The sequence below is a fragment of the Periplaneta americana genome, chromosome 6 (genome assembly GCF_040183065.1).
Source record: "Periplaneta americana isolate PAMFEO1 chromosome 6, P.americana_PAMFEO1_priV1, whole genome shotgun sequence".
Taxonomy (NCBI): domain Eukaryota; kingdom Metazoa; phylum Arthropoda; class Insecta; order Blattodea; family Blattidae; genus Periplaneta; species Periplaneta americana.
This window is the reverse complement of record NC_091122.1, coordinates 51,405,109-51,425,331: the sequence shown is the minus strand read 5'-3', so window position 1 is coordinate 51,425,331 and position 20,223 is coordinate 51,405,109. Positions and strand designations below refer to the sequence as shown.

Genomic DNA, 20,223 nt, shown 5'->3' with positions numbered 1-20,223 from the left:
AACAATACCGCAAGAGACGTCCAAAGTTATAAAACAAGACGGATGGGCTGTATATAAGGACTGAAAAACAAACAGTGCGTGTCTCACGCTAATCGCCGTGACAGATAAGTCGTGTATACTGTGCAACACAAAGGAAATATTTTAATGCTGCATGAAACAGACAATTATTTATTAGTCATTTGTATTACTTCCCGTCACAGTAGTGACGGAAAAACTTAACATCGAATAAATTTAAGTTTCCCGTTTAGCTAATGGAACCAAGTGGAATTTGCGAGGCTAGTTTTACTGAAGGTATATCCGTGTATCTCGCATTAATAAATTCAATGGTAGGAGTATTCATATTTATTTCTGTTACATACTGAAATATATTTTATTATTGGGTTATTTTATGACGCTGTGTCAACATCTCAGGTTATTTAGCGTCTGATTGAAATGAAGGTGATAATGCCGGTGAAATGAGTCCGAGGTCCAGTACCGAAAGTTACTCAGCATTTGCTCGTATCGAGTTGTGGGAAAAGTCCGGAAATAGAGGCAGTAAATGCAATAGAGTGAAGACAACTATTCTTTATTCCACTCCGCATTACGGAACTTACTATGAGGAAGAAAGAACAACACAAACGAGCATGAGAAACAACAAAACCAACGAGCGGGGGAACAACAAAACAAGCGATCGGGAGAAACAACAAAACAAGCGATCGGGAGAAACAAAACAAGCGATCGGGAGAAACAACAAAACAAGCGATCCGGAGAAACAACAAAACAAGCGATCGGGGGAAACAACAAAACAAGTGACCGGGAGAAACAACAAAACAAGCGATCAGGAGAAACAACAAAACAAGCGATCGGGAGAAACAAAACAAGCGATCGGGAGAAACAACAAAACAAGCGATCAGGAGAAACAACAAAACAAGCGATCGGGAGAAACAACAAAACAAGCGATCGGGAGAAACAACAAAACAAGCGATCGGGAGAAACAAAACAAGCGATCGGGAGAAACAAAACAAGCGATCGGGAGAAACAACAAAACAAGCGATCAGGAGAAACAACAAAACAAGCGATCGGAGGAAACAACAAAACAAGCGATCGGGAGAAACAACAAAACAAGCGATCGGGAGAAACAACAAAACAAGCGATCGGGGGAAACAACAAAACAAGCGACCGGGAGAAACAAAACAAGCGATCGGGAGAAACAACAAAACAATCGATCGAGAGAAACAACAAAACCAACGAGCGGGGGAAACAACAAAACAAACGAGAAGAAGAAATAAGAAAACAAACGAGTAGGAGAAAGGAGAAAACGAAACGAACAGCGAAATAACAAAACAAACGACCGAGCAGGAGAAAAAAAAACTAAATATACGATCCGGGGAAGAAACAAAACCAACGAGGAAGAGAAAGAACGAAGTATACGAGCGAGAGAAAGAAGGAAACTTACAAGAGGAAGAAAGAATTAAGTAAATGAACAAGAGAAAGAACAAAAGATAAACGAGCGGCATAGAGATTAATACATCAGGGCGCGGGCGGGAGAAGACTACAACAAACAAGCGGGTAGAAGTAACAACAAAGGAGTGCGTGGAAGAAATTACAAAACGAACGAGCAGAAGAAAAGCAAAATAATTACTGAATCGTCAATACACAGATGCGTTGATTAGAAACGAGAAAACAATTTGTAAATTTACTGAAGTTTAGAAGTCAAACTTTTTACAATATTATCATCACTATTCGCGCCATCAACAGTAATACACTTTCTGGTCTTGAACTATTGATCCATTGAACACATGTCAATTTCTCTGTCTACTTTTCTCTCTCTCGCTCTCTTTCACTTCTATTTCTTTCTCACTCCTCTCTCTCCCTGTCACATCCTCCCCCTCTCTCTCATCCTACGCTCTCTCTCTCTCTCTTTCTCTCCTTCAGACTTCTATACTATAGCACACCTGTACGAGACCAATTTTATGCAAGCGTCATGTTGTAACAAGATTAGAAGTTGCTTATCTATTTCCCAGAACTACGAAGAACAAACTGCGTTGTGTCGCCAAGTCTATGCAACACCAGTGCAACATATCCCCTGTTTCCGAGGCACGATCTACAAGTCCTTTGCTCGTTAAATGTTGTCCCCGGTCACGACTTAAGACTGTACAAGCAAAATCGACAAGCATGAGTGTGTATGCCTGGCCTACACAAACACAACAGTCAAGCGAAATCGCCTGCGGACATCTTGGAAGATGACATCCAATCCTAATTTCAATACACAAAAGTTCACACAAGTTTGTAGCAATCGAAACAGCCTACAGGTTTATTTAATTTTTAATTTCCCTAAACTAATGGCGGGTACTTGACTTTTCGTCATTCACCCATTTGAAGCCAATTCTGTAGACCAGCCGTGGCGAAAATGTAACTCACGATCACGTTGTGGCTCGCAATGATAGCTGTGCATGTCTCTTGCTCCCACCCCCACCCTCTCACTCACTTGAGTCAAACTTCGTTCCATTTGTATTTGTCTCTGACCTGCGAGTGGCGTATCGTCGCAATGTCTCTCACGAAACCATGTACCCCTACAAAAACGAAAGTTTCAAGTGGATGAGAGGACGCATTTCTTTGCTGCCAATATGGTGAGAATATTAAATGTATGATTTGTTCACAAGTATTACGAGGAAAATCGTTGTATAACATAAAACAGCATTATACCGCATGTTACTCATGAAACATTAAAAGGTTAGATCCTTTTTCAGCAGATGTACGAATAATGCGGTTTGGTTTTCAATTTAAACTCACAGATTTACAATGTAATGTTACAATGAAAGCTAGATGTAAGGACTTGACAAATGTTGAACTTTTCAAATCTTTGCCAAGAAATAAATATCCGTAGCTTCGTTCTTTCGCTTGCCCTGTTGAAGCCATGTTAGCTACAACTTACGTTTGTGCAAAAATTATTTTCAACAATTAAAATAGTAAAAACTAAATTTAGATCACGACTGACAGACAAATACCTTCGTGATCAACTACGACTGGCAGTAAGTGACATAATTCCTGATTATGAAACTCTGTCGCAGAGATATTCTGAAGACAGTTAACTTTAGATTGTGATAATGTGTCCTATGTTTTCTTGTTAATTCTTTCTTCGTTACACGTCCTAAACATTTAGTTTGTAACCTTATATTATATTATATTTAAGTGCTTGACGTAAGGAAAATGGAAATCTGTTAATAAATCAGACAGTTGCTTCACTTCCCCTACGGGTGTCCGCCTCCCTCCATAGGTGCTATGGACGTTGCAGGTTACACAGTGGCTCGGCGCACGGTTACATTTTCGCCACGGCTGCTGTAGACCAATTTACCCACGGAGTCGTGCCCAGAGCGCGCCACACGATGCTGGTACATGTACGTTACACCCGCGATGAAGACCATAGTTGCAAATATTCTTCGCTTATTGTTTTGACAGAGGTGATTAATATTAGAACGTTTTGTTCTTCCTCTGACACATACTATCAAGTGAGATGTGTTGCCTGATAATAGATGAACATCACCATTCAAATGTTTATGGGATTTTGTTAAATCTGATGCAATCAATTACGGTGTACCAAGTTGCTAGTTTAAAAAAAAAACATTACATTTACACAATCAAGTTCTAAATAAGAACATAAATGAAGTTATGAAATTTCATCACCTCTCGTAATTATACACTGTCCGCTAGAAAGCTGGTTAGATTAACTGACATGCTGAAGCGGTCGTATATACAGAGCTATTCAAAAAGAAGGAGCAGATTTCAAACATTTATTTCTTCCAAACAACAAAAGATAGAAACACAATTCCAACATTCCAACGTTCCTGCACAGAGAAAGATTCAATGTTGTATGCATTCAATATGAGCACCATGTGTTACACAACAAATATCAAAACGGTGGCTCATTTCTTGCCACACACGAATCAGCTGGTCTCTAGTTATCGAATTCACAGCTTCAACAATTCGATGTCGCAGACTTTCAAGAGTGTCAGGCATAGAGGGGATAAAAACACGGTATTTTATGTAACCCAACAGATAAAAATCACAAGGAGTGAGGTCTGGAGACCTGGGAGGCCACCGGCGATGAAGTTGATCTCCTCCTCCTCTTCCAATCCAACGTCCTGGAATGGTGTCGTTCAGGTAACGTCGGACGTGATTAGAGAAATGAGGCGGGGCACCATCTTGCATGAAGACAGAGAAAAGCACGTTGAGCTTCACTAATGGACTCTAGTTTTGCTAATTGCAGCACACAAAATGCTTTTTCCTATTGTGTCGCCATTTTACTACAGACAATCAACAGCGCCAATGCGGCCGCGCATGACAAGCAACAGCGCCAATACGGCCGTGATTGGAACTTTTACCCGGACTGTTCAAAATTTAAACTTTCGTCTGTCCAGAAACGTTGGAATTGTGTTTCTATCTCTTGTAGTTTGGAAGAAATAAATATTTGAAATCTGCTCCTTCTTTTTGAATAGCCCTGTAGTTTAATCCACTTTCTGAACATGATGGACAATTTGCTGTCGTATATTCCGCATTAAGAATGCAATTTCAGATCTAACATAATTATATTATCCGAATGACCAGAAAATAAACTACTACAGGCACAAAGCAAATTCAACAATGATCAGGTTGCAGTTAATTATGAGTTACACTGTTAACGTGATAAACAGGTGTTTAATTAAGTAAGCATGCATTATAAGTGTAATTACACAAAACTTTAAAGCTAAGTATTAAACAAGAATGTATTCTACTCACGTATGTTACGCCAATTTATCATTCATGCTGCAGCATAAATACGTCGGCGTTTTCCATTTTATGCCTGCAATAAAGAAAAAAGTTTTGCATAACAAGGACAGACAAACTTTATGATATGCACGTTTGTGTTACGAAATGTGTCGCTACTGAACTGTAACTGTGTTCCCCTTCTAATGCCTTCTGTCGAGACTGTACTCAGTCAACAGAGGTACTAGGTACCCAACATTAAAGTCGCAGTGAAGATGTGAAAATCGTTTTATAGTTCGAAATTTCCAGCTTAAATATCCCATACAATAATTGTAAACACGTTAAATACGACATGTGGAACAACAAAGAAACTGTGAAGTCTACATCAATTTATAAAAGACTTGAAACGTAATGTGTATTGAAAGGATAATTCATTATCAGTATCTTGCATATTTATTTACTTCTTGGGGTAATTATTCATTATTTACTCACTCAATCACTAATCCATCCATTCAAGATTTATGAAATCATGCATTCAACTACGTCACACTTCTAATCACTTGCTTATTGTTCAATAGCTTAAATCAGTGGCTCCTAAGCTTTTTTGATCGAGGATATCTTTCGACTTGAAAAAAGATTCACGGATCCTCAAATTAAATTAATGTAATTTAAATAATTTACTTTAATCGCTACATTAATATAAACATAAATTTAATATGCCTCCATATTTATATTCCGTACATATGTACTTCGCTTACTAATCCACCATTAATTACTGCTATCCATTCACTCAGTGACACTTTCAGACAGACAGAACCAGTGAAACAGTCATTAATGCAATCGGCTAATTTTTCAATCAATAGTTCATCGCCTCAATATTATTCATTCTTCATTCACTCGGTCATCAGCTCAGTCTTATTTAACCAATTGCTCATCAGTTCATTATTATTCAATCAGTTCTTCGCTGAATCATTATTATTCAATTACTCGCTTGTCGACTCATTATTATTCCATCACTCGTTCATCGTCTCATTATTATTCCAGCACTCGTTCATTGTCTCATTATTATTCCATCACTCGTTCATCGTCTCATTATTATTCCATTACTCGTTGATCGACTCATTATTATTCCATCACTCGTTCATCGTCTCATTATTATTCCATCACTCGTTCATCGGCTCATTATTATTCCATCACTCCTTCATCGCCTCATTATTATTCCATCACTCGCTCATCGTCTCATTATTATTCCATCACTCGTTCAATGACTCATTATTATTCAATCACTCGTTCATCGCCTCATTATTCCATCACTCGTTCATCGTCTCATTATTATTCCATCACTCCGTTCATCGTCTCATTATTATTCCATCACTCCGTTCATCGACTCATTATTATTCCATCACTCCGTTCATCGACTAATTATTATTCCATCACTCGTTCATCGTCTCATTATTATTCCATCACTCGTTCATCGGCTCATTATTATTCCATCACTCCTTCATCGTCTCATTATTATTCCATCACTCGTTCATCGGCTCATTATTATTCCATCACTCCTTCATCGCCTCATTATTATTCCATCACTCGCTCATCGTCTCATTATTATTCCATCACTCGTTCAATGACTCATTATTATTCAATCACTCGTTCATCGCCTCATTATTCCATCACTCGTTCATCGTCTCATTATTATTCCATCACTCCGTTCATCGACTCATTATTATTCCATCACTCCGTTCATCGTCTCATTATTATTCCATCACTCGTTCATCGGCTCATTATTATTCCATCACTCGCTCATCGTCTCATTATTATTCCATCACTCGTTCATCGCCTCATTATTCCATCACTCGTTCATCGTCTCATTATTATTCCATCACTCCGTTCATCGTCTCATTATTCCATCACTCCGTTCATCGACTCATTATTATTCCATCACTCCGTTCATCGACTCATTATTATTCCATCACTCCGTTCATCGACTCATTATTATTCCATCACTCGTTCATCGGCTTATTATTATTCAATAACTCTATTAACGGCTCGTTATTCAATCTCTTTCTTACTGACTCATTATTCCACCACTATTGTCATCGGCTTATTATTATTCAAAAACTCTGTCATTGGCTTATTATGCATTCACTCATTAATTAAATTCATTGTCAGAGAAACTTGCGGAATTTTTTTTTTTAAGAATTCATCTATTCATTCTCACATTTATTTTACTACAAACTGAATCGTTAGATTATGTAGTGAGATGTTTACTCAGCCATTAGTGCACTTATTACTTCTTTCATTCGTTCGTTCTTTTTTTATTATTAGAATGGCTGATACTTTTGTATTCTCCATTGCACATGCACTGCTGACTTTTAGAGTATCAGAGGCACAATAAACGTACTACGTACAGTACATATATTGCACAATACTGTGGAATGATCGCAGCTGTGCGCCTGAATTTTATTACCTTCAGCAGAGCAACAGCCAAGCGCTCCACGAAACCCTCTGCAGGCACTTGGCTTCAATATAAAGCACATACGCATGACAATAATGCTATTCATAGATCTGCATGTGCACTATTCGCTTCATTTGTTTTTGTTAGTCTACGTTTAGTGCGGGCTATAAAACTTCTATTACGCCAGAGTTGGTCACAGAAATTATTTGACGATAACAGCATTATATTTCAACCGGTTCATTCACGGACCAACTGAAGGCCAAAAGACAGATCAGTGATGGCAAGTCTTTTTGGCAAAATTTTGTTTTGCCCTCACTTTAAATTCCCTCTTTCGGCAAACATTCATGAGTGTAACATAAAAATTTTTAATTTCTACTTTAAAATACATTTAGAATATAAATATAATAATAATAATAATAATAATAATAATAATAATAATAATAATAATAATAACCCGTGGCGCTACAGCCCTTGAAGGGCCAAGACCCACCAGCTAGATGCTCGCCTCACGTCCACATGCCGAAGCAGAGGTGGACGATCATCCAACCAGAATGGAGGTATCGCGTGGTTAGCACGATGATCCCCCCCAACCATTATAGCTGGTTTTCGAAACCGAATTTTCGCTACCTATCATAGCTCCCCAAGTCCATCACGATGCTGGGTGGGCACCGGTCCCACACACTGGCCGAAATTTCATGAAAAAATTTCTTCCCCTATGAGGACTCGAACCAGCGCGCATTCTGTAACGCGAGTCCTAGGCAGGATGCCTTAGACCACGACGCCACGGCGCGGGACACATTTTTTTGTTTTTTATTTTAGTAGGTTATTACGATGCTTTATCAACATCTTAGGCAATTTAGCATCTTAATGAGATGAAGGTGATAATGCCGGTGAAATGAGTCCGGGGTCCAATGCCGAAAGTTACCCAGCATTTGCTCATATTGGGTTGAGGGAAAACCTCGGGAAAACCTCAACCAGGTAACTTACCCCGATCGGGAATCGAACCCGGGCCACCTGGTTCCGCGGCTAGACGCGCTAACCGTTACTCCACAGGTGTGGACTGGGGACATATATATATATATATATATATATATATATATATATATATATATATATATATCCATCCACGTACCTTTTTTTCCCACCCGAGCGTTGTTATTCCGCCATATTTGCCATTAAACAAGATACTGGTGAAGCGATATTGCAGTAGTAAAACAGGCAGAAAATCGTCCTTCCTGTACACTAAATAGTCCAATCCAGTTAAATATCCTCGATATTCACATCATTCCGCAACATATTTACTGCAGTAATGATAATTTACAAAGAAGTGTGTGAAACGCAATTTCTGCGTGCACAAACCACACTTGGTAACAGATACTGTATTGCACATATGGCAGTGCCCGTTTTAAATCTTTGAAACTATAATCAGTGGTGTTTTGAAAATGTCCTCCTCTTCTTGTTGCCAATCCAGCGTAGAGCTAGGAACTTCGAATCGATCGCTATCGCCCTATGCAAGTTTGTTTTCCTTTCCACTGTACCTTCCTGTTTCCTGCATAGTTAGTTACATAATTAGGTTTATGTACAACTATACAAATTGTTGTATACATATAGATTGACATTGATACAATATTGCCTTTACATATTTACATCATATAAAATATAACACAGGGTGTAACATTTGCAGAAATTAGGTAAAACAATAGGTTAATAATAAAATAATACTTACTTACTGGCTTTTAAGGAACCCGGAGGTTCATTGCCGCCCTCACATAAGCCCGCCATTGGTCCCTATCCTGAGCAAGATCAATCCAGTCTCTACCATCATATCCCACCTCCCTCAAATAATAAAATAATACATTTCGTAAATATCTTGAAACGTTTACAAAGTAAACACCAAAGAATGAAATAAACTGTACATACATACATAACATTACATACATCGCCATGATCGCTGTATTAAAGATATTGAAACAAAATTTTGCAAAATGTGCAACATGATTATGGGGAACAAGAAAATGAATTATACCTAAAAAAAAAAAAAAAAGGGCCCCTTGTACACATAACTCCTCAATTGTTAGTTACCACAAAAAAGCAGCATAAAACATTATTTCCCGTGTTTCACTGTTGTCTAGTTACAATTTAAGTGCACTCTTGGAAGTGGAGTTCTTTAAGATTAAGTACCAAAATGTAATTCATCGTAGATATAAATCCCTTGAAGAAACAAAGAAAAAAGTGAAACGCTTAATGATTTCATTTATTCAGAATTTTGTTGACAAAGAAAGCATATTCCCCTTCTATCCCGTTCTGAAGACGCTCGTGGTTTAAGAAGTCCTTTCAGTACACCTTTAGCAACGATGAATGCACTCTGTGACAGACAAAAGTGCTCCCTTTATAAAACAATGACATCATTACATCACCATTCATAGTCTTGTGTAAGAGCGGTTCTACCTTGCCCAAGTCCTTCATTATACTGTACGTAGGCTTATAGCTGTACCATATACAAAAAACAATTATAGCGGATTCCTTCCTTTCTTATAGCATAACCGTTGACTTTCCCCCACCATACGCAGGATTTGCATGCAGAATCAGTAATCGTCAGAGTCACAATATGGCCTGGAATCCGACCTGTGATTTGAAGTGTAGGCCGCCAATAACACGTGATTTTTATGGGTGGTAAGGTGATAAACCCGCAGGTTCTGTTGGCGGGAGATATAGTAGCGTATGCGCAGACGGATTATTTTTTTCGTATGACTCACCTATAGATAACACTCAGTGTGCCCAACTGTAGCGGAATGTAAGGCTTCGGGAAACGTAGAGGCGATCATCGAAATCCTCCCGAAATATAGCGTGATGCCAACTCAACAGTTCCCTTTCGATTGTATTTATTTCTCATTACGTTATCGGTTCACGGATAAGTGCTAAGGGTAAGGGTATGCAGCCCGCTCACAATATATACTTACAGATGCAAAAGAACATTAACGAATTTTTCAATAGTACAGCCATGTGTCGATAAAAAAAAAAAGTAAATAAAATAAATTTGTGCGAGATCGTGCGTATTTGCTTGTTTTCCGCACAGAACCAATACGCGGTAAGTGTGAAATACCACATTCAGTATTCCCAACGTAACACACATAACAATTTCCCTCTTCTTACCGCTTAAGCGCGACATTCATTTTACTGCTTTAGGCTTTTAACATATTATTTTTAGAGACGTTTAACATAGTAATAATTATAAATTGGAAACTTTCCACGCAATTTCACCTAAATTGCACTGTTAATTATTGTTTTTAAATATTTGCAAAAATTAAGTAAAGTCTACTACTCCACGAAACTTATTGCATTCCTGATACAAGTAACATTAAGGAAGCCGTGAAAAAATCAACAAGATTCCAGATGCCGATGTTATTACTGCAATATGTTATATAAATAATATTGTTAAAATATTAAAATGAAAAATAAATCATTATATAACCTTATCGTTTGTTTTAAGTTCGCATTTATAGACTGGGGGAAAAAAAAGACAGACGTATATCACGGCCTGCTGGAGTATAGTAAACACAGAAAACATTTTATAGCAACAATGTTGAAGAAAGATATTTAGGTTTTCCGAAGTTGCCGTCATTAAACAGAAACCAACATGGAGATTTCATTGCAACTAATTAGAAATTCGTCTTTCAGGTATGTAATAAACGATCTTTGCACAAACTAATGTACGATACACGAGCGGTATGTTTGTTTTCATGTTCTCGGAAATTAAAAAAGCTCAACTACGTTTCGCTTTTTCAATCTTTTCCTCGAACATGAAAACGTCAACATACCGCACTTGTAACGTATATTACTATGAATATGCACTATGTACTCTAGGGTCAGAAAGTAAAGAAATACATCAGCATATGCTTATTAGGACTACATGTAGGCTATTGCAACTTAAGTAACATTACATAATAATATAAGAAAATAAAAAATGTTTGTCTTATTACACAGAGAAAGCAACTTGTTTCAGACTTGTCTTTATAAACTAAATATGTTTTAATAAAATACTATCCTGCTACCGAACTCTGATTTCTTTTAAATATTAATTAAAAGAATATCTTATGATGAGTTGCCAGAACAAATGTGTTGCAAATATTTAATGCAATGTATTCCACTGTGTTTATTTTTTTTTTTATTTCTTATTTTTATTGTGTACACTTAATTCAATCGCCTTTTTAATATTATTATGTAAATAGTATTTTCTTTTAATTTAATGCTCATATGTTTACCGCAGCGTTCATTTTTGTGTATTCTTTTCTCAAATCTCTGCTCTGTTTATGCCTTTATTATGTAAATCGTACTCATTTAACACCTAATAACAATATGCATTCCACTATATATACTCTTATTATTATTATTATTATTATTATTATTATTGTGTACATTTTATTCAATTGTGAGATTCTGGTTTAATTATGTGAATTCTACTTGCTGTAATTTAATATCAATATGTATTCCAATGTGTTTATTACTGCTTTACCGAGTACATTTTATAGAATTATCGGCTTCCCATTTCATGTATTTGTTTCTAACAACATTAATATGTATTCCAGCGTGTTTATTTTTTATTTTATTAGGTAAATTTTCATTTAACTCTCTCTTTTGATATCATTATGTAAATTGTATCTGTATGTAATTATTTAAATCCGATTCAGTGTATGTTGAACTATGTAAGCAAGTTTCAATCCTGGTAAGAGATGGCCCTATGGTCTTAATTCTGACAGGTTAAATAAAGTCATTATTACTATAATAATAATAATAATAATAATAATAATTATTATTATTATTATTATTATTATTATCCAGACGTTTGAGATGGGCAGAGCATGTATGGGCGAATCCAGAATTGCATATAGAGTGTTAATTGGGAGGACGGAGGGAAAAAGACCTTTGGGGAGGCCGAGACGTAGATGGGAGGATAATATTAAAATGGATTTGAGGGAGGTGGGATATAATGATAGAGACTGAATTGGTCTTGTTCAGGCTAGGGACCAATGGCGGGCTTATGTGAGGGCGGCAATGAACCTCCGGGTTCCTTAAAAGCCAGTAAGTATTATTATTATTATTATTATTATTATTATTATTATTATTATTATTACTACTACTATTACTATTATTATTATTCGAAGGACATGGAGAAGCATCGTTGGGGCGATCAAGGCTGGAACCCGGCTGTAGAACCAAAGAAGAAGACATTATTATGTATTATTATTATTATTATTATTATTATTATCATCATCATAAATACGACAGATTTTTCCTCGAGTTAACCAGGTGCTGTACGAAGCTGGACTTAGACAAATTCACGGTATAGGAGAACGGTAATTTTTGTGTCAATATTGTACGCTTTGTTCACTTTACCAGTCTGTTTATATTATTTTATTTTATTTTATTTTATTTATTTTATTTTATTTTTATTTTATTTTAAATCCACCACCAAAAGAAGCAGGCTTCCAATTACAGGTGGCTTACACAGATGTATACACAAAATACATAATAAGAAAACAAAACAAAACAAACAACACAAACGAAAGAAAGAAAATACATAACGGTAATAGATGCTAGAATATAATATTACAGTTAATATAGTGCCAAATGTCAATATAATGATGCAAAATTATTTAAAAACTTGAGTAAAAACATTATAATACACTTCTTCATAATTTAAATATCTAAGGAAATAATGCTTTTTAATATTGTATGACATTTTTCAATTGTTAAACTGAAATCCAATTGAGAATCACAGTTTAAAGACAGAGAGTTGTAAGTATTACACATAACCAGACATCGGATTCCAAAAATAATTATTAATATTTGTGTTTCATGGAAATTGAAAGGTATTCAAAGAGTTTTATAGTGCCCTAAAATGCCCTAAAACGATTATTAGAGCCTAATTTGTTAATATTCGCCTAAAAATGCCTAACTCACTGTAAAGTTTCGCATTTTACTCTTACTTTTTATAATTTATACATGCATTCATTGCGAAATTTAAGGCATTTAAAAAGTGGAAAGTTTGCTTCACACCGGCCATGAAACCATTGATAAAGGAAACAAAATGTTTTGAATCTCACGACACTCGCAATAGATTTCACCGAATTTAACATGTTTGGAGGCATAAATGCCGACAAAGAACCAACCTTAGTTTTGAAGCAGGCAACAATCACAACATGTGCTGCTACCGATTCAGAGATATACTATACTATAAAAATGACTGTTTTCGGTCTGAAACCGATTAGCTGTACTGCCCTTCAGAGTGTCATAAAATCACAATTTTTGGAGAAAGAGTGTTTTTGAAATATTTATGAAAAGTCGTAAAACTGCGAATTAGTAGGGTAAACCGTTACAAAATATTTAAAAGAATAGCCCTCCTAGTGTTAACACTACCAGGAAATGCAGCAATAAGTGGAACTTTGTATTTTTGTCCAATTGAATCTCAATAACAACGGTTCATTTGAATGCTCGTTAACAGTTGCTCTTTCCCTCACCTTATTTGTGTTGAGAAGTTTTGAGCGGTAGGACGTTTTCCTGTGAAGTTTAACGCGATAATGCCGAAAAATATAAGTGCAAAATCTACATTGATCCGGCAATGGCTAACAGAATATTCAGAATTCACTTATGATGGAAAAATAATATTCTGCAAGATTTGTAGCAAACAGGTATGTAACAATAGTTGAAATATATAAATTCTATTAATTTTAATGAGTAGGCCTATAATATTTATACATTGACTGAGCTATCCTGAGGTATAATTCTTTTTAAGACCACTACACTTTAACCTTTTAAATTCCGATAGTTAAAGTATTTGCAGGTCATTAAAATTTTGATTGTTCGAACCCACTAACTTTGTGATAGAAATACGGCAATACAACAATTAGGATTTTATTTTAATTCAGTTTACTTTACATTTTTAGATTTCGCAAGAAAAGAAGTGCCACCTAAAGCAGCATGTGCAAGGAGCGGCTCATAAGGCTAAAGCTCAGCAGAAAAATCAACTGCAACTAACTTTACTAACACAGCCTACTTCATCCAATCTCAGCAGCAATTTCTATGCTGATTTAACCAGAGCGTTTATTGCTGCTAACATTCCCTGGAATGCAATTGAAAATCCGGTTTTAAGACAGTTTTCACAAAAATACTGCAAACAAAATATCCCATCTGAGTCGACCCTAAGAAAAAATTACTTAGACAGAATATACAATGAAACTTTAGCTTCCATTCGGGAGGATATAGGTGATTCTTACATATGGGTCTCTGTGGATGAAACCTCAGATCCTATGAATAGGTATATAGCAAATATGGTAGTAGGAAAACTTAGTCCTGATGGACCTTCGATTCCACACCTCGTATGTGTTACGGAACTTTCGAAAGTGAATAGCCAAGCCATTGCTTATTTTGTAAATAAAGGCCTACAGTCTTTATACTCAGGTAATATAGACGATTCTAAAGTTCTGTTGTTTTGTACTGATGCTGCCTCATACATGGTTGCTGCAGCTCCACTTCTTAAAACATTTTATCCTAACCTCACGCATGTAACCTGTCTAGCACATGGCCTTCACAGGGTTTCTGAAACAATCCGGAATGAATTTCCTCTTGTCAATTCGTTTATTTCTAACACAAAAAAATGTTTTTGTAAAGCCCCATCCAGGATTTCAATATTCAGAGAGAACTTTCCAGATATCCCACTCCCACCTCAGCCGGTTGTTACACGATGGGGAACCTGGATTCAGTCAGTGGTATATTATTCTAAGTATTTTAAAGAAGTGGTCACAGTTATTGATAAATTACCTGAAACTGATAGTGCAGCGTGTGTGAAAGCAGTGAAAGATTGTCTGAATGACTCACGAGTGAAAAACGATATTGTCTACATAACATCAAACTTTTCTTTCATACCTGCAAGCATTGAACAATTAGAACGTGAAAAACAATCTCTTTGTAGCCAAATAGCAATAGTAAAGGAAGCTCAAGTGAACATACATTCTGCTTTGGGCGAAACTGGGAAAAAAGTTAAAAATAAGTGGGACAACATATTAAATAAGAATGTAGGATTTTCATTGTTGGAAAAAGTATCAAGAGTGATATCGGGGGAAAGTGTAAATGTTCCAGTAAGTATTGATGTTTCTATTGTACCTAATTTAAAATTTGCGCCTCTCACATCAGTTTCGGTTGAAAGAAGTTTTTCTGCTTTCAAAATGATTCTCAGCGACAAAAGGCAAAGGTTAACTGTGGAGAATTTAGAAAAAATTCTGGTAGTGTACTGTGCAGATAATTATAATAAAGTCTGAGCATGGAACTGAATTTCAATAACTTAAAATGAGTAATCTTGATATCAATAATCATTATTTCATTAGTTTCAATATATTAAATTTATGCAGCTCTGTTTATAAATATAATATAGTATTCTTTTTTAATGTTTAAACATACTCTTTGTGCGTATTTTAGTGTATAACTATAAATTTCAGTGAAAGAAATAAGTATGATACCTTGATGTGCCTAAAATGCCTATTTTCATTAAAATAGAGCCTTATTTTACAAATTTTGAGCTTATTTTAGGCGCCTAAAACTGCAATTTTTAGTGCCTAAAAATCCGATGTCTACTCATAACCAACAATGGAGAGTTCTTAAAGAAAACAGTTCTAGGAATAGGAATAATAAAAGGTTGCCTATGACGTAATTCTGTTCTTTTTACATTGTACTGAAGGAATTTAATAAAATCACAGTTATTCAATATACCATTAACAGTCTTATAGAGTAAAATTTGGCTATTTATTAATCGTTGAGATTTTAAAGTTTTATAATTAAATTCAAAAAGTAACTGATTATATGAAATTTGCTTGTCATAAGACGATACGTGATGTTTTTTAAAATATAAATAACGTAAAAATCTTTTCTGTATCCTTTCTATTTGCATCTGATGGGACTGGAACTGAGGTGACCATATTACAGACGCATACTCTAGCTTACTTCTAACCATAGTTTTATAGAGAGTATCAATAGTATTTATATTTTTTTTAATTCTTTTGTATTTCTGATTATAAATCCTAATTTTCTATATGCATCAATTACTACGTGATTTACGTGCATTTTAAAACATAAGTTGTGTGTAAAATAAATACCCAAATCCTTAAATGATTCTACTCTAGGTAACTTCACACCATTAATTTCATACGAATTTTGAGGAACTGTCTTATTTTTAGAATATGTCATAAAGCAACATTTATGTTGATGAGTAAGCTGTGATTACGCGTCGCATTTCTCACGAGTTCATTCTTTTGCCTGTCGATCAGTAAACTTCGAAGATAAAAATATCGAAGTCGCAAGTTCTGACCACTCAATCAGCAATTGATACCATATAGATAAAAAGATTAGCGAGGCTCACGAACCCGGCGGGGTGGGGGGGGAAGGAGTCGCATGCAACAAAGAGGATTGGAGATTAAACCAGAGAAGACAATACGCTACGTGCACGGAATGGAAGCCACAATAATTCAAACGACTCGGGCCTTAGATCGATACTACTGAAGGCGCAGTAGTCTTCTACAATATTCGTCTCTTGCAACAACACGACACGAATTTAAACGTATTTTTCTAACAAATGGCAAAAATTCGCATTGCAATGATTTACATAACAGATTTTTCCTTATTTAAATGTAAAACGTAAGTTACAGTTCTCAATTGCGTTAAAATTGAACAAAAATTGTGTGCCTACAAAACATATGTACTTGTATTTCTACTATTTGTATTAATATTCGTAGAGATGTATAGCTTAGTGAAGCTAATTCAATTAAAATGCTCAATATATCCGTCGTATAAAATTCGAACAAGCATAAATTTCTCCTCTACTTTGGAGAGAATTTTACAGAAAATCATGTGTCATATTTTAAATGTATCGTGAGTCCACCGTTGTGGCTGAGGGGTTAGCGAGTCGTAAGGCCCATTCACAATGAAAATTAAACATAACCGTAACATAATTTAATTTAATTTTAATTTTATTTTAATTTATTTTATTTTATTTTATTTTATGTTAATAAGCACAGAAGTTTGCGCCCAGGCTACCAAATGGGAACATTAACAATGATTCACATAAGCATTGACATAAACATTACCGTAAGACGTTAATATGAAAGTTTGCAAACTCCAAACTTTCATGCTTATGTTTACGTGATTTGCAAACAGAACACAATCGTGGAGCGCTGAAGTATAAGACAGAATATGAGGAAATGGCGTCGTTGTTATGTTTCCATGGTTACCAAGTATGTTTGCTGTTATGTTAATGTTCCCATCCTGAATGATGGTATGGCTTCTTGATTTTACCGTAACGTTCTTACGTTATGTTTAATTTTCATTGTGAATGAGCCTTAACTCCGAACCCAGCGGGCCCGGGTTCGATCCCCGGTCGGGACGAGTTGCCTGGGTGAGGTTTCTTCGGGGTTTTCCTCTCACTCCTATGGATGAATATCAGGTAACTTTATCAGGCGATTGGAACCCTAATCATCTTCGCCACTTTCTTTCCTCCCCTATCATCCTTTCATTCATCATCCCGTTACTTCTTCTGGTTTTCAGATCGCTCTACAGGCGGCCCTCCGAAGCTGCTGGCTCTCTCGACCGTCCTCCGTGGATTGTATTCATGTCATGATGGATAGCTTCTGCAACGGCAGACTTTCTCGGGGAGGACTTCCGCCTCGGATCCTTTATGGGAGCCTTGGTGGGGGGGATGCCGAAGCAGGAGTGTTATATGGACTCTGTTGGCTGTAGGGACCGGTCGTTAGGGGGTCAAGTGGTTAGTTCGTGCGCGTAGAGGATCGGCGGGCACGCAACTCATCCCATAGCGGGGGGTGTACAATAGACCTCAGGTCGTATTGCGTGGGATGTTCCCTCCCTCTTAACAAGGGGAAAAAATGTAACGTGAAATGAAATCATTTAGCTATTGAAAATCAGATAAAAAATTTAACAAATTTCTTCTTCTTCAACATAACTGCTAGTCAAGAGCTGGAAAAGTGCAATTTTTATCAGTTTTTTTATAAAACTATTTCTATGCGGCAGACTAACAAATCTAGATATATTTGGTTCATTCAGTTTAGAGAAATGTTAAATCACTTACCGGTACATAAAATATTACTTTCGTTCCTTTGTCTTTCATTTGAATTACACTTAACGTGAAAAATTACAGACTTCTCCGATAGCTCGAGTTGCCCTATATATCAAGAAAATACAGTAATAAATGAATGGGTATGTGGATAAATGAATTAATTAATAAAATATATAAATAAACTAATAAATAAATAATCACTAAATAAATAAAGAAATGAATGAATGAAGTTATGAAGGAAGGAAAGAAGGAATGAATGAATTAATTAATAAATAGAGAAATAAATCAATAAATAAAAGAGTAAATAAATATTACCTTACTCTCTCCAGCAATATCCTTTACATATGTGCTGTTTTCTAGGCGTTGAATAATATTTACTTTGTCAGAAATACTCAGACTTGAAAGTATTTGTGACACAATGCTTTACCAGCATGCGGGGGCTTGGATTCCCGTCACAACAACAGACCAAATTGTACCGTGTTCTGATTTTTTTTATTCGAACGCATTCTACTAAATCGATGGAGCAGTGTATCTATAAGCGAAAATATCGCTTATTAGTTTTCTAAATGCCGTTTGCGATCTATAAGCAAGTTATGTTATAACCTGGTAAAATTGAGACTACATGGTCTGTCTTGCTGTATACGTATGCATTCATTCATTCATTTATTTTATTCCATAGATCTTACATGAGCAATGAAGCTTTAAGATGTGGAACATGTCAACATTTTACAATATTACAATTACAATTTTTACAAATTTTTATAGTTTTACAATTTAGTAATTTTCTACAATTTTTACAATTTTGTACTATTTTTTTACATTTTTTTTACATTTTGGCGAGATGTAGTGAGATGAGATGAGGTCCGAGGATTCGCCAAAATATTACCCGGCATTTGCCTTTTCGGTGGGGGAAACCTCGGAAAAACCCAACCAGGTAATCAAATCAAAGGGGGTAATACCTATTTGGTTCGCTTTATGTGTATCATTTCGTTTTGCTTTCATGTACGTACAGTCCTACTTTACAACAAAATTGGACTCAAAAATAATTTTCTTCGATCAGTGTCAGAAAATATGAAGCAATTTTGAACGCGTTTGATCATAGAAATAGCGTCGTTATATCTCATTATCGAACACGCCAAACTATTACTGTCAGTAGGAAGAAATTGCCATATTTTCTTCAAATTGGGAGAGCAGAAAACTCAATTCTTTTTAACTCTATCACAACATCTCTAATCACATTTAGAAATGCTAGCAACAAGACAGCCAGCAGTTTATAATAAAAATAATACTTGTGTTCGTTCTATTGGAATTGCTAACCTTCCCTATCCGATCTCAGTTACAGTGTGAGACTGACATCACCGGCTCTGGCCGGAGGAGAACATCACAGGGGAAGCTGGGAGTGCGGATGTAGTCGAATTGATAAGAGGTGTTGACAGGCTGAAGGTCTGACCTCCGTTTTTGGCGTGTGAAATAAGTAATGGGAACGTTAAGTGGGAGTGTTTTACATTTGCCGCAGTCAGTCTGACAACTGTGCTTTGGCAAATGGCTGATGTGACGTGTATAGGAAGTGGTAACATTCTCAACTGCACTAGCAACATGCTCACAAACTGGGCATTATATATCTAGGACACACGCCAAAAACGCTGGCGCCAGCTGTACCGCAGGGATTAATAGAAATAGCCTATAGTGATTCGTCAATGTTTTTATGTGTGTTTTTCTAATGTGGACGTTATAAGACCGAAAGCTGGCGAATAGGAATGTGATTTTAAGAAGTTTCGGAGTAACAGTTGATACAATCCTTTTGGATTCTTCACAGAGCCGAGGTTTTGAGCCGTTTTCACTTAAACGTCATACTAATAATAATAATAATAATAATAATAATAATAATAATAATAATAATAAAAATAATCATCATCATCATCATCAACAA

General features: G+C 35.9%; 1 protein-coding gene across 4 annotated transcripts in view; it reads right to left on the bottom strand.

Annotated features, from left to right (window-relative positions):
* The window catches only part of LOC138701333 (band 3 anion transport protein-like), a 734,049-nt gene that overhangs the window by 600,252 nt on the left and 113,574 nt on the right, over positions 1-20,223 (bottom strand). For 3 of the 4 annotated variants that reach the window (XM_069828100.1, XM_069828106.1, XM_069828101.1), the window contains exon 2: positions 4,756-4,819. The exons of the other annotated variant lie outside the window; for it this stretch is intronic. The gene's annotated coding sequence lies outside the window, so the exon portion shown is untranslated. The remainder of the gene's footprint in view (positions 1-4,755; positions 4,820-20,223) is intronic. 4 annotated transcript variants of the gene reach the window in all.